Source organism: Podarcis erhardii (assembly GCF_964252035.2).
Source record: "Podarcis erhardii genome assembly, chromosome: 9".
Taxonomy (NCBI): domain Eukaryota; kingdom Metazoa; phylum Chordata; class Lepidosauria; order Squamata; family Lacertidae; genus Podarcis; species Podarcis erhardii.
Genome location: NC_138512.1, coordinates 26,080,132 through 26,091,814, shown reverse-complemented (window position 1 = coordinate 26,091,814; position 11,683 = coordinate 26,080,132). Strand labels below are relative to the sequence as shown.

At 44.4% G+C, this 11,683-nt stretch overlaps 1 long non-coding RNA gene and 1 pseudogene across 2 annotated transcripts; both read left to right on the top strand.

Moving 5' to 3' along the window:
* Positions 1-125: 125 nt before the first annotated feature.
* Positions 126-5,744, top strand: LOC309349711. The gene is made up of 3 exons (XR_014160122.1): positions 126-494; positions 2,990-3,090; positions 4,487-5,744. It is a non-coding gene; the product is annotated as an uncharacterized lncRNA (long non-coding RNA).
* A 1,387-nt stretch (positions 5,745-7,131) lies between these two features.
* On the top strand, positions 7,132-8,012 carry LOC309349670 (translationally-controlled tumor protein homolog pseudogene; annotated as a pseudogene). The gene has a single exon. The product of its transcript is annotated as a translationally-controlled tumor protein homolog pseudogene (transcript).
* The last annotated feature ends 3,671 nt before the right edge of the window (positions 8,013-11,683 follow it).

Here is an 11,683-nt window from a genome sequence, read left to right as displayed (position 1 = left end):
AATAACAACATCCGCTCTCCGGCGCCGCGGCAGCCACTGACTGGGAAGCCGAGGGCGCCAAGCCCCGCCCCTTTCCTCGCCGCGCGGCGCTCTCGCAGGAGCACGCACGCGCGAGAGCGAGGGAGCGAGCGCACGCACGCACGCCGGCCTGAGACAGCGAGGCCGCCGCGGAGGCCCCCGAAGCGCACGCGCCGCGCTCGCGCTGCTGTTTGAATAGAGGTGCGGCCAACGGCGGCCGCGCGGCTGGTAGCTGCTGGCTGGAGGGAGGAAGTCGGCCTCCCGGGTGCCATCTTGGGAGGGGCAGAGGCGTCGCCTGAAGCCGGATCGGTCGGCTTCTTTGTGTGGTCGGCCTCGGCTGCGAAGCCTTGGGTGCTAGGGGGAAAGGAGGCCCAGGGGACTCGTTGGAACTTCTCATTGGTCAACAAATAAAACATATCCCTGAGCTGGCTGGCAAGTTAAAGTCTTAGCTTTGCAGCTGGAAGCCCATTCATGTGGTGGGTCTCTAGGGTAGCTGCTTTTGTTTAGGCAAAATAAGAGGTTGGGGGGGCGGCGATTCCCCCCCAAAAAATCTCTTGTTGAAGTGACTTCAGAGCAATCAATGACAATCTGTTGCAGCCTAACAGGACGGCCCCTCTGGAATTTGTCACACGTGTGCACATGTACACATGAATTTGTAGAATTCTCTGTGCTTGGTCACCCAGAGCTTAAATACATGACCTTCCACGTGCCCTATTGTACACATACATTTGGAGAGGATCCCTGACTTGGCATACAGAGAAAGAGAGAAAAAAGCTCAACAACTTTGGCTAACCCTCCCCACCCCCACCCCCCAGAAAAAAGCTCAACAATTCTAGAAATACTGATATCTTAATTCTTAGTTCCCAAAAATAGGGGTTGTCTTATACATGGGCTCATCTTATACAGTGGTACCTTGGATTAAGTACTTAATTCGTTCCGGAGGTCTGTTCTTAACCTGAAGCACCACTTTAGCTAATGGGGCCTCCTGCTGCCGCTGCGCCGCCGCTGCACAATTTCTTTTCTCATCCTGAAGCAAAGTTCTTAACCCAAGGTAATATTTCTGGGTTAGCAGAATCTGTAACCTGAAGCGTATGTAACCTGAAGCATATGTAACTCGAGGTACCACTATACAGAAAAATAGTCAACTTAAGATCGGGCATGTTAAGGGTAGTATGGCTATAGATGTAGTTGCTGTCGATAAGATTTACTTCCGAGTAGCTAGCTAGTTTAGGTTTGCAACCATACACTGTAATCCCAGTTCCCTAACCAGGTTTGTGCAGAAGCAAGTAACATTGAGCTGGATGGGACCAAATGTCAAACGGCATTTAAGGCTGCTATCTAAACCATACTTGGTGGAGAGAAAACCACATTTGACACTGGGGCTCACTTCTAAGCAAACGTGCATAGAATCAGGTTGCATAGCTACAATGCTATGCACACTCGTTGGAGAGCAAGTCACACAACAGCATACTACAGAGTAAAAATGGGACTGCCAAGGTGGGTGCTTACTTCCTGGGAGTAAGACCAGCTGAATGCAGTAGAACTTACTTTTGAGTGAACATATGTAGAAGCAGAATGAAAACATAAAGTGGTGTTTTCACTCCCAATCAAAGACATGCCTGTGCTTTCCTTAGCCGTTTGACTGTCGAAAGTATGCCATGGGTATCTTTCCCACCAATGCCTTTGGCTACTGCATCAAACCATATCTGTGATGTTACCAATGGTCACACAATATCCACAGCCTAACTGCCCTCTCTCAGGTGGAAGGGGCCAGTTCTTCAGTGATGTTTGATAATGATGTTATCCTTTTCATTTCAGTGGCTTGGATTTCATGATCAGTTTTTCCTCTATGGCCTTTTGTCTGCAAGTATCATATGATTAACACCAATAGGAAATGCATTATTTACAATGAATTGGGGAGGGACAGAGTGAGAAAGCAAGGGATAAATAGCCCCTTCTTCAAACCATAATTATAAAAGCATTATAAAGAATCAGGCCTTCTAGCTTAATGACTGCTAAAACCATGGATGGGTGCAGCTGGATGCTACTCTGAAGGACCACATGATACAACTCATTATTGAGGGTAGAATCCCTTAATCCAGAAAGAATTTGTAACATGCCGGACTTAAGGAACTTCTTGTGTTCCGCATTCTGCTCTGCCAAGAAAAACTCTTGCATGCTTTTGAGCATTTCATAGACTTCTCTTTCTCTCAATCCTTCATTAAAACAAGGAATGTGTGTGGTCATTTGTTTTATACTTTCCTCCTAATATAAGACAACTGTAATCTTGCCTTCTTTGTTTGTGATCATCACTCCTTAAATAGTAGGCATTTACAGTTGGTTAAATAGAGAACACCTGTATAGGGTGCCTGTCTAAAATTCCATCTCTAACATTGAGGGAAGTCTATGGGTGGGGGGAGGGGTGGGGGAAAGGGATGTATGCTTATTTTCCTACGTGACTTATGTTAATGGATTATGCTGATTAAATTGTAAAATTCAATTTAAAAATCTTTTAAAAATAAAAAATAAAATTCCATCTCTAACATGGGAATTGTAGCACCTTTAAGACCCCAATATACAGAGCAGCATTTCCTTGTATAAATAGTATCCCTTTAATAAACCAACAATCTTATTTACCTTATTTACACTCCGCCTTCCTGCTGTTCCCCGACCTGGTTTGGAGGCTGGTTTGGAGCCCCACAAGCTCGGGGGACAGATAGCCGCAAGCCTGGGGAGACCGGTGCGACTTCCTACCAGGCTCCCTAGGCTTGCGGATAGCAGCCTGTTCTGTGGGCTGGGGTCGGAGGAAGCTCGGGCATCCCCCGCCCCAGCCCCGTGCCTGGGAGGGAAATAAATTTTTTCCCCTTTATTTCCCCCCCCCCAAAAAAAACTAGGTGTGTCCTATGGGCCGGTGCGCCCTATGGGGCGAAATATGCGGTAAATTCTTCCTGGTGTCCATCTCACACCATAGCCTACTGTACCAGCTATAAGGAGGTTTTGAAAGGATTCTGAGTAAACTGGTGGCAGCGGAAAATTAAAGAAGCACAGATACCTAAACTTGTGTTTATACAAGTGAGGCTGAGGGAACTGGTTTCCCTGACAGTGAGGTTTGCCTGAAATGATTATAATTATAATTCATTTACTACATATTATGTTAAGTGCATGCTTTGATGTGCCTGCTTACAGCTGGCCACTGTTGTTGTTTATTAAGCAAAAGCAGCTGCAGGAGCCCACACACACTCCCCCAAATGTAGATCAAGACTGGGGAGGAATGTGTGCGTTCCCTTTCCTTTCTCTGCACTGATTTTCTACCTCACTTGCAAGGCCAGCCCTACCATTAGGGAGAGCAGGTGTGGGGAACCTTTGGCCCTCCAGATGTTGCTGAACTCATCTGATCGACACTAGCAAGCGTGGTCAGTGGGTGATGGGATTTTTAGCTTGGCAACGTTTGGATGGTCAAAGTTGAGGTAAACAGGCAGCTACTTCAGGTGGTAAATGACTGGGGGTAAGGAGAGGCAGCAAGGTGCTTTTTTCAGGGGGTACTCAGGGGTACACAGTACCAGCACACCTTTTTTGTTAAAAACAGAGACACTTACTGTAACAACTTCATGGTAAATACTGGCACCTATTTTTCTACCGGCACTGGTATTGGACAATAACATTGTGTATAGTATACAACCTTCCCTTTCCTTGCCAAACTAGACTGCTGCCCCCAAGTGCATTGGAGAAAGCTATCCCATCACCAGCGTGGTTGGATTCTGTGCATGGAATAGGACTGTGGGGGCATCTTTCTTTCACCTCAGCAGCTGCTAGGTGCCCCCAGATGTCCTGCTTTTCCTGCATATAACAAAAAATATTTGCCTCTAAGTAACAAAGGCTGCCTAAATAGTTCAAAGGAAACTGTATTTATGTAGCACATGTCAATGTACTGCATGCCTTTTCTTAAAAAAAGAAAAGAAAAATGTATGTTCATTTTAGCATACATAGCTCCTGTCAGCTGGAAAAGCCCAGAACTATGCATTCCCCCAATGAATTTGCCTGTCAAATCACTATGATAAGTTATAATATCCTAACATCTTTTCCATTAATGATTGTGGCAAATTTTGATCAAGAGAAAATAACAAAAGACAGCTAGTTTCAAAACTGTCAAAACATTCCCATCTATTATTTTTTCATGGGCTTTCTTAATTGTCTGTTAATGTTTGGAAATACAAACATACCTGCAGTCTTTTAATCTAAGCCATTTCGGTTCACCAATGAACACCTTCTTTCCAGAGGCAGCAAATAAAATTATTCTACACATATGGAAATCTAGCTTTTTCTTATAGATTTGTTTTAAAATATACTTTATTAATTTTCAAGCCAATGTTCTATAGTTTAACTACAACATACAGTACATCCAAATAACATGCACAAAGCCCAAACAAATGTGATATAAATTAATTGGGTCTTTCTTTTTTCTTTTCAGCTAGTAAGCAATATACCACCTGCATATAGTCTTGCATTTTGCCATAGCGATCCATATAAATCCAGATGTGTCCAGTTGTTCCTTTTCCTGTCCTGTTCACAAAACAATAAATTTCCTTCAAACTCTACTGCATTTTATTGTCATTTAGCCTCTTGAAATTTTCAATACCAGGTTCTCAGGAATGCCTATATTTCATACTAGTCTCCACAATTTGAGATACAAAAAAGTGGAATGGAATGAAAATCTTTCTTTAATTACTACCAACAAGTAAATCAGCATCTTCTTTGTGCAAGGTCTTCATTATCTCCTTCAGAAATTGATAACAGTGCTGTTTTTGGGTTCTTCCGAATAGTTGGTTTTTTTACATTTATTAAATATGGCACTCCCACTATAAGAGAAAGTAAATCCCAACTGCTTCACAGCCTTTTCAGCAGTGTGTGTCACTCATTTTATAAATTAGACTTGCCCTCTGCATTCAGCCCTCTGGACTGAATAGGTTATGAAACCCACTGGTGCTATCAGGGCAGGACTTGGGGGTAGAGTCCAAGGTCCTACACAACAGCAGTGTTGGCTGGTGCCCATTGGGAGACCAACAGTAAGTGGAGTCATCCTCTCCTTTGCTGAGGTCTACAAGGGCAACACGGAAACTAAGCAGGAGGAAGGTGCCCCCTCAATCCCTTGGACTGAGTTTAAGTATGTGTTGCAGAGCTACATTCACCCTCCACTGCTAACAGAATGATGAAGAGGTGCCCCCCAGATGCAGCAAGACTTTTGAAGAACAACCACCTTTTGAAGTAAGCAAAGTAATACACATTTCCACCTAAAGGAGGACAACCATTTCTCCCTATTATCACCTAGCCGCATCCTGTGATAATGTAGGACTTGGGATTTATCCTTATAGCTACCATAATGGGCCTTAATTTCCATAAAGTGGAGGGTGGAAGAAGATAAGCTTTTTCAATCCTCATTTTGAAATGGCGGTCCACTGTGTGGCTATTCAGATGGACGTTCTACACCAGGGGTAGGCAACCTAAGGCTTGGGGGCTGGATGCGGCCCAATCGCCTTCTCAATCCGGCCCATGGACGGTCCAGGAATCAGCGTGTTTTTACATGAGTAGAATGTGTCCTTTTATTTAAAATACACCTCTGGGTTATTTGTGGGGCCTGCCTGGTGTTTTTACATGAGTAGAATGTGTGCTTATATTTAAAATGCATCTCTGGGTTATTTGTGGGGCATAGGAATTCATTCATTTCCCCCCCCAAAAAAAAGATATAGTCCGGCCCATCACATGGTCTGAGGGACGGTGGACTGGCCCACGGCTGAAAAAAGGTTGCTGACCCCTGTTCTACACATACCCAAAGGCATTTTAAATTATTGCTCAAGCTGAAGTCTCGCACAATTGGACACAAACAATTTCTCCACCCTTATTTATTTTCAGGGCGGGTGGAATCACCCTACCTTTTATGCTTTTGTATCATTCAAGGTAGCTTATCTAAATCAAAATTACATTCACTCAATAAAACCACACCCACCCATTGTGAAGACATTGTAATTTGGCGGGAATGTTCCCCTTTAAATAGGAACATGGGAGGTGCACATTCAAACAGCTGTGCACACGCTAATGTGTACATGAGTTGTGCAGATCTCATTTTTCCATGTGCATTCACACAAGTGCTTTCAGCTGAACCCTGTCTCAGTGTTTCCCATCCACACAAGGAGGTGGCGCTTGACAGGATGTGTTTGCATGTAAGGGACAAGATGGAACTTTTCAGTACCTCAGCAAGGTGCCAAATAGAAGCCCCCTAGCACCACCTTCTGAAAAGAGCCCTGTGAGGGAAACCACAATATGACTGTTCTCCCAGCTGACAGAGTGAGCCCAGAAAGATACCACAGCCAATGGGAATTGACCAGGTCACACTCCCCTGCCCTCCTCCAATGTAGGTCACCCATGAGGTTGTATCTCTGCCATAACCACAATGATTTGTTTTTACATCATCTGTCTCAACCAAGTGAGTCCAGAATTGGGCAGCCACCACTCACTTAAGTATGTCTGAGTATATCTGAGATGGTGTGGGTCCATGGCAGCCATTTTAAGGAGCAACTGCACCACTACTAGCTTCAGAAGGTAATTGGAACCTCTCCCTTTCTTAATGGGGCATTAATTACTTCCTGGAGCTACCAAGTCAACAGGGCCAGCGCTATAATGAGCCAAGAGGAGGAGGGTGCATCAGTGGCAGAATGAGAGGGCCAGCAGATCTAGATCAGGGTCCTAGCTTACTTCCCTTGCTGGAAAGGCAATCTGCTGCCACAAAATGTCTCACCAAACAGCACACCTTATCTCTCTGGCTCCCATTGCCTCATGGAAGAGCAAGCTCTGGCCCCATGGGTGGGTGAATGCAGCTGCTGACTTGGGAGTAGCCAGGATTTTTGTTAAGGAGGGCAGGCTTTTGTCAGAGGGGGCAGAACCTCAGATTTGTACAGTGGTACCTCGGGTTACAGATGCTTCAGCTTACAGACTCCGCTAACCCAGAAATAGTACCTCGGGTTAAGAACTTTGCTTCAGGATGAGAACAGAAATCGTGTGGCGGCGGTGCGGCAGCAGCAGGAGGCCCCATTAGCTAAAGTGGTACCTCAGGTTAAGAACAGTTTCAGGTTAAGAATGGGCCTCCAGCTTTTTCTCCGCCTCGCTCCTTGCTCTCACCAGGTGTCGCTGCCCAGCCGCTCCACTCCCCGAGGCCTCCTGCCTGCCCGCCCGCTAGACCCACCACCACCCAATGATGCCTCAGCCATGATCATCTACCGGGACTGCATGAGCCAAGACGAGATGTTCTCAGACATCTACAAGGTCAAAGAAGTGGCCAGCGGACTCTGCCTGGAAGTGGAAGGGAAGATGGTGAGCAGGAAAGAAGGTGAAGTAGATGCTTTAATTGGTGGAAATGCATTGGCTGAAGGTCCAGATGGTGAAGTGGCAGAGGCTACTGTTGTCATCGGTGTTGACATTGTAATGAACCACCACCTTCAGGAAACAAGCTTCACTAAAGAGTCCTACAAGAAGTACATCAAGGACTACATGAAAGCAATCGAAGCAAGACTTGAGGAAACAAAGCCAGAGAGAGTAAAGCCGTTTATGACTGGAGCAGCTGAACAAGTCAAACATATCCTTGCAAACTTAACAAATTACCAGTTTTCTGTAGGCGAGAACATGAATCCAGATGGAATGGTGGCGTTGCTGGATTTCCGTGAGGATGGTATCACTCCTTATATGATTTTCTTTAAGGATGGATTAGAAATGGAGAAATGTTAACAAGAGACCAACCCTTCTGGATCATCTGTCATCATAATTGGCTGCTGTTCTTTATTCATCAACAAAACATCATGACTCAGCATTGTTTGAAAACTGGACTGATGCCATCTTGAGCATAATTTGATTTATTTTGACCCTGAATTAATTGGAGTGGAGGCATTGGTTTTTAAAAACTTGTCATGTAGGCTGTCTAAAATAAAAATAAAAACTCATTTAAACCCGGGGGGGGGGGGGCGGGGAAGAATGGACCTCCAGAATGAATTAAGTTCTTAACCTGAGGTACCTCTGTATTGATTTTTATTGATTTGGGAAGTAGCCATCCCCTGCCCCTCACTAGCATAGCTAGGGGGCTGCAGGGGGGGGCACTGGGAGGCCACTGACAATATGAGTGGCACTTACCCTGGGGGGCCTGTAGTGCTCCCGAGCCATGGATCTTTCTTCGGAGTCACACAGTGGCTCAGGTGCCTGCAGGGACTGCACCACCCGAAAAGGAGGCCTGGGGCTTGCGTCCACCCACCGCCTCCCCCTCAGCCGCCCAGCAGCTGATGCAGGAAGAGCAGATGCCAAGCAGGCTTTGGCTCCGCTCAGCGTGCCCTGCCTGGTTCGCCGTGCCCCATGGACAGCTTGCCCTGCCCCCTGGCTAGCTACGCCACTGCTGGTCCCCCTTGGCTATGCCCATGGCTGCTGGTGCATTCTAAACTGCAAATAAATAAATTGAGTAGGCATGCACACAGCAGGACACCACTGGCTTGTCTTCCCTCTCCCCTCTGTGCGCTTGCGCAAAATGGCATTCTTGCACTGCCTAGACTGGCATTTCCTCTTTTTTGTTTTTGCTGCTGTATCACACAGTTAACTCATTAAGTTTGTGATCCACACAGACCCCTAGATCCTTTCCACATGTACTACTAGTAAGCCAGGTGCCCCACCGTCTTATATTTGTGAAGCTGGTTCTTCGGGCCTAAGTGCAGAACCTTACATTTGTCCCTATTCAATTTGTTAGTTTGGGCCCAGTTCTCCAGTTCCATTTTTGTAGCTATTTTCCCCAGGGGAAAAGTGGATGGGGGTGGGGAACCTGTGCCCCCCTTCTTCCTCCATAACTTTTATTTAATTTTCTGCTTTACATTTTAGAATATTCATTTAAACAACCTTAAAATATCATTGACTTCCCTTCTTCTCTTTCCATGGTTCATTTTGCATAACATATGCATATTTTATATAAACCAAACCATTCAGTATTCCATTATTACATCCATCAAAACTTATTTACACTGTTGAATTTATCTTTATGCTGCCCACGTTTTCAAGTGCACACAATTTCCTCCCATATATTCAATAAACATTTTTCAATCTTCTTTAAATGTATGTTCTTCTTGTTCTCTTATTCTATATGCTAAATCTGTAAACTGTGCATATTCTGTCAACTTAAACTGCCACTCTTCTTTGGTTGGGACCTCGCTTGTTTTCCATTTTGGGCTAACGAAACACGGGCTGCAGTAGTGGCATACATAAATACAGTGGTGTGGGATGTAAACACAGGAGCAGTCAATGACAACATTCCTAGAGTGTACATGTTAGAACATGGGGAGGGATGTCTGTCCAGCAAGCAGGTAAACTTCCTGGGGACGGACTTCCTCCGCATGTGACCAGAGGTGGGTGTGGCCTCACCTGTGCAGGTAATGATAAAAGCACAGGGCAGGCAGCCACTCTCTCTCTTGCCTCTTGCCTCTTGCCATCTTCATCTTCTGAAGGAGCAACATGCCCTCTTGGCTCCCAGCCAAGAGAGGACAGTACTATCTTGCTACAAGATAGATTCTAACTGCATGTAACCTTTTTAAGCCTGCCTACCTTCTGGGATCATATTGTGAACAGAACGTGAGTAAACTCTTTTATACTTTTATAAAGACTGTGTCGTGTCTTGTATTTTAAGAGGGAACAAAGGGGAAATTACCAGAGTAATTATTATAGAGGTTCTAGCGAACCTGTGCAAGCGTTACCGTTGCGAACTTAAAGGGGAATGTCTATAAACTCTGCTGATATTTTGGGAACTTGTTAGCACAAGTTGGATAAGGATATAATTAGTCAATATATCCTCTCCTGCACCCCAGAACATTCCCACAAAGGGTTATTGGCCCCAGTATTGCATATTTCTGCGTATTTTTGAAGGATTGCATTGGATTGTGATTTTGAATTGAGTAGTATTTTTCTGAGTTAACTTCCTGGTAAGCACATGGTCCTTTGTTCCATTGTGCAGTGGGGATTGAGCAACCCCCCCCCCTTCCCTCAGAGTTCACAGTGACCCAAGGCAGTGAAGATTTGTTTTGAATTTTGAGATTTTTGAGATTTTGATTTTGAAATTTTGAAGAATTTTGAAATTTTTGGATTTTAAGATGGCTAGAGCAGCTTTTGATAGTGATGCAAAGCTAGGAATGCCTGTGCTGAATGAACACAATTTCATACACTGGAAGCAGCGCTTGATAGCATGTTTAGATTATAAGCACATTTTGGAAGCTTTAAACCCTCAGCCTACAGGATCGTCTGAGGAGGATTTAGCCAAGATAAATGCTTGGAAACGCATGAACAGCGAAGCTAGACACATAATTTTGAGTGGACTTCGTGATGAGCAGCTATCATTAATAAATAGTACAGATGATGCATCTCAAATCTTAAGAGATATTGAGCGCGTGTATGGAGAATCTAGCATAAACTGCTTCAGAAACCTGGTGTGTAAATTAACCAGAGTGAGGATGAATTCAAAAGAGGAATTCACAGAGCACATCAACAAGTTTACTGAGATTATTCAAAGAATTGATCTGACTCCCAAAGCTTTTGATGAAGATACAAAGATAGCATTTTTGTTATCATCACTTGGACCACGCTTTAGCGCATTTGTAAGTTTGATGGATCATAGACAAGATCTGACTTTTAAAGACTTGATTGGTTATTTAAAAGAAGAATGCAGAGATAGAGCTGAATCTCCAGTGAGAAATGCTAGAAGCAAGGACAGCAGTTATGCATCTAGGCAATGTACAAAGTCCAAAGAGATGCCTAAGAAAGTGATTTGTTTCAACTGTAACAAAGAAGGACACATTGCAAAGAATTGCAGGGCTCCTAAAGCCAAGAAACCCCACCCCTTTCAGCCAAAAGGAGAAAAGAAGGGGAAATGTGAATGCACATGGCTACTGCAAGAAAGGAATTTAACTGTCCAGAATCGTGAGAATAGACGTAATAAATGGATAATTGATTCAGGTGCCAGCTCACATTTTTCATATAAAAGGGACTATTTTAATGAGATAAATGATGAAGAAGGATCTGAAATTGAAATTGCAGATGGGAACATTGTTAAAGCAAAAGGTGCAGGTTCCATGAGTCTGAAATGCAATATAAACAATGAATGCATTGAGAACACAATCTCTAGAGTTTTGTATGTACCAGAGCTGAGCTGCAATTTAATCAGCGTGTCCACACTGGACAAGAAAGGTTTCCAGATCACATTTGGAAATGGAGAATGCAAGGTGACTAGAAATGGCAAAGTGTTTGCTCAAGCAGAGCTAATCAATGGTGTATATGAGCTTGATCTTTCAGAGAATCAGTCTGCAAAAGTGGCACATTCCAGCCAGAAGGATGAAGCAGATCTGGACCTATGGCACAGAAGGCTTGGACATAGAGACACCAACGTCATTCTGGATCTACAGAAAAGAGATCTTGTAAGAGGTTTGCAGGTAAAGCAGAGCAACAAAGCTCCAGCAAAGTGCATAAGCTGTATTACTGAGAAGGCTGTAAAACCTTCATTTCCACGTTGTGCAGAACAAAGAAGCAACAAAGTGCTTGACATAGTGCACACTGACATATGTGGACCCATGAATGTTCCCTCACTGGGAAAGAATAGATATAT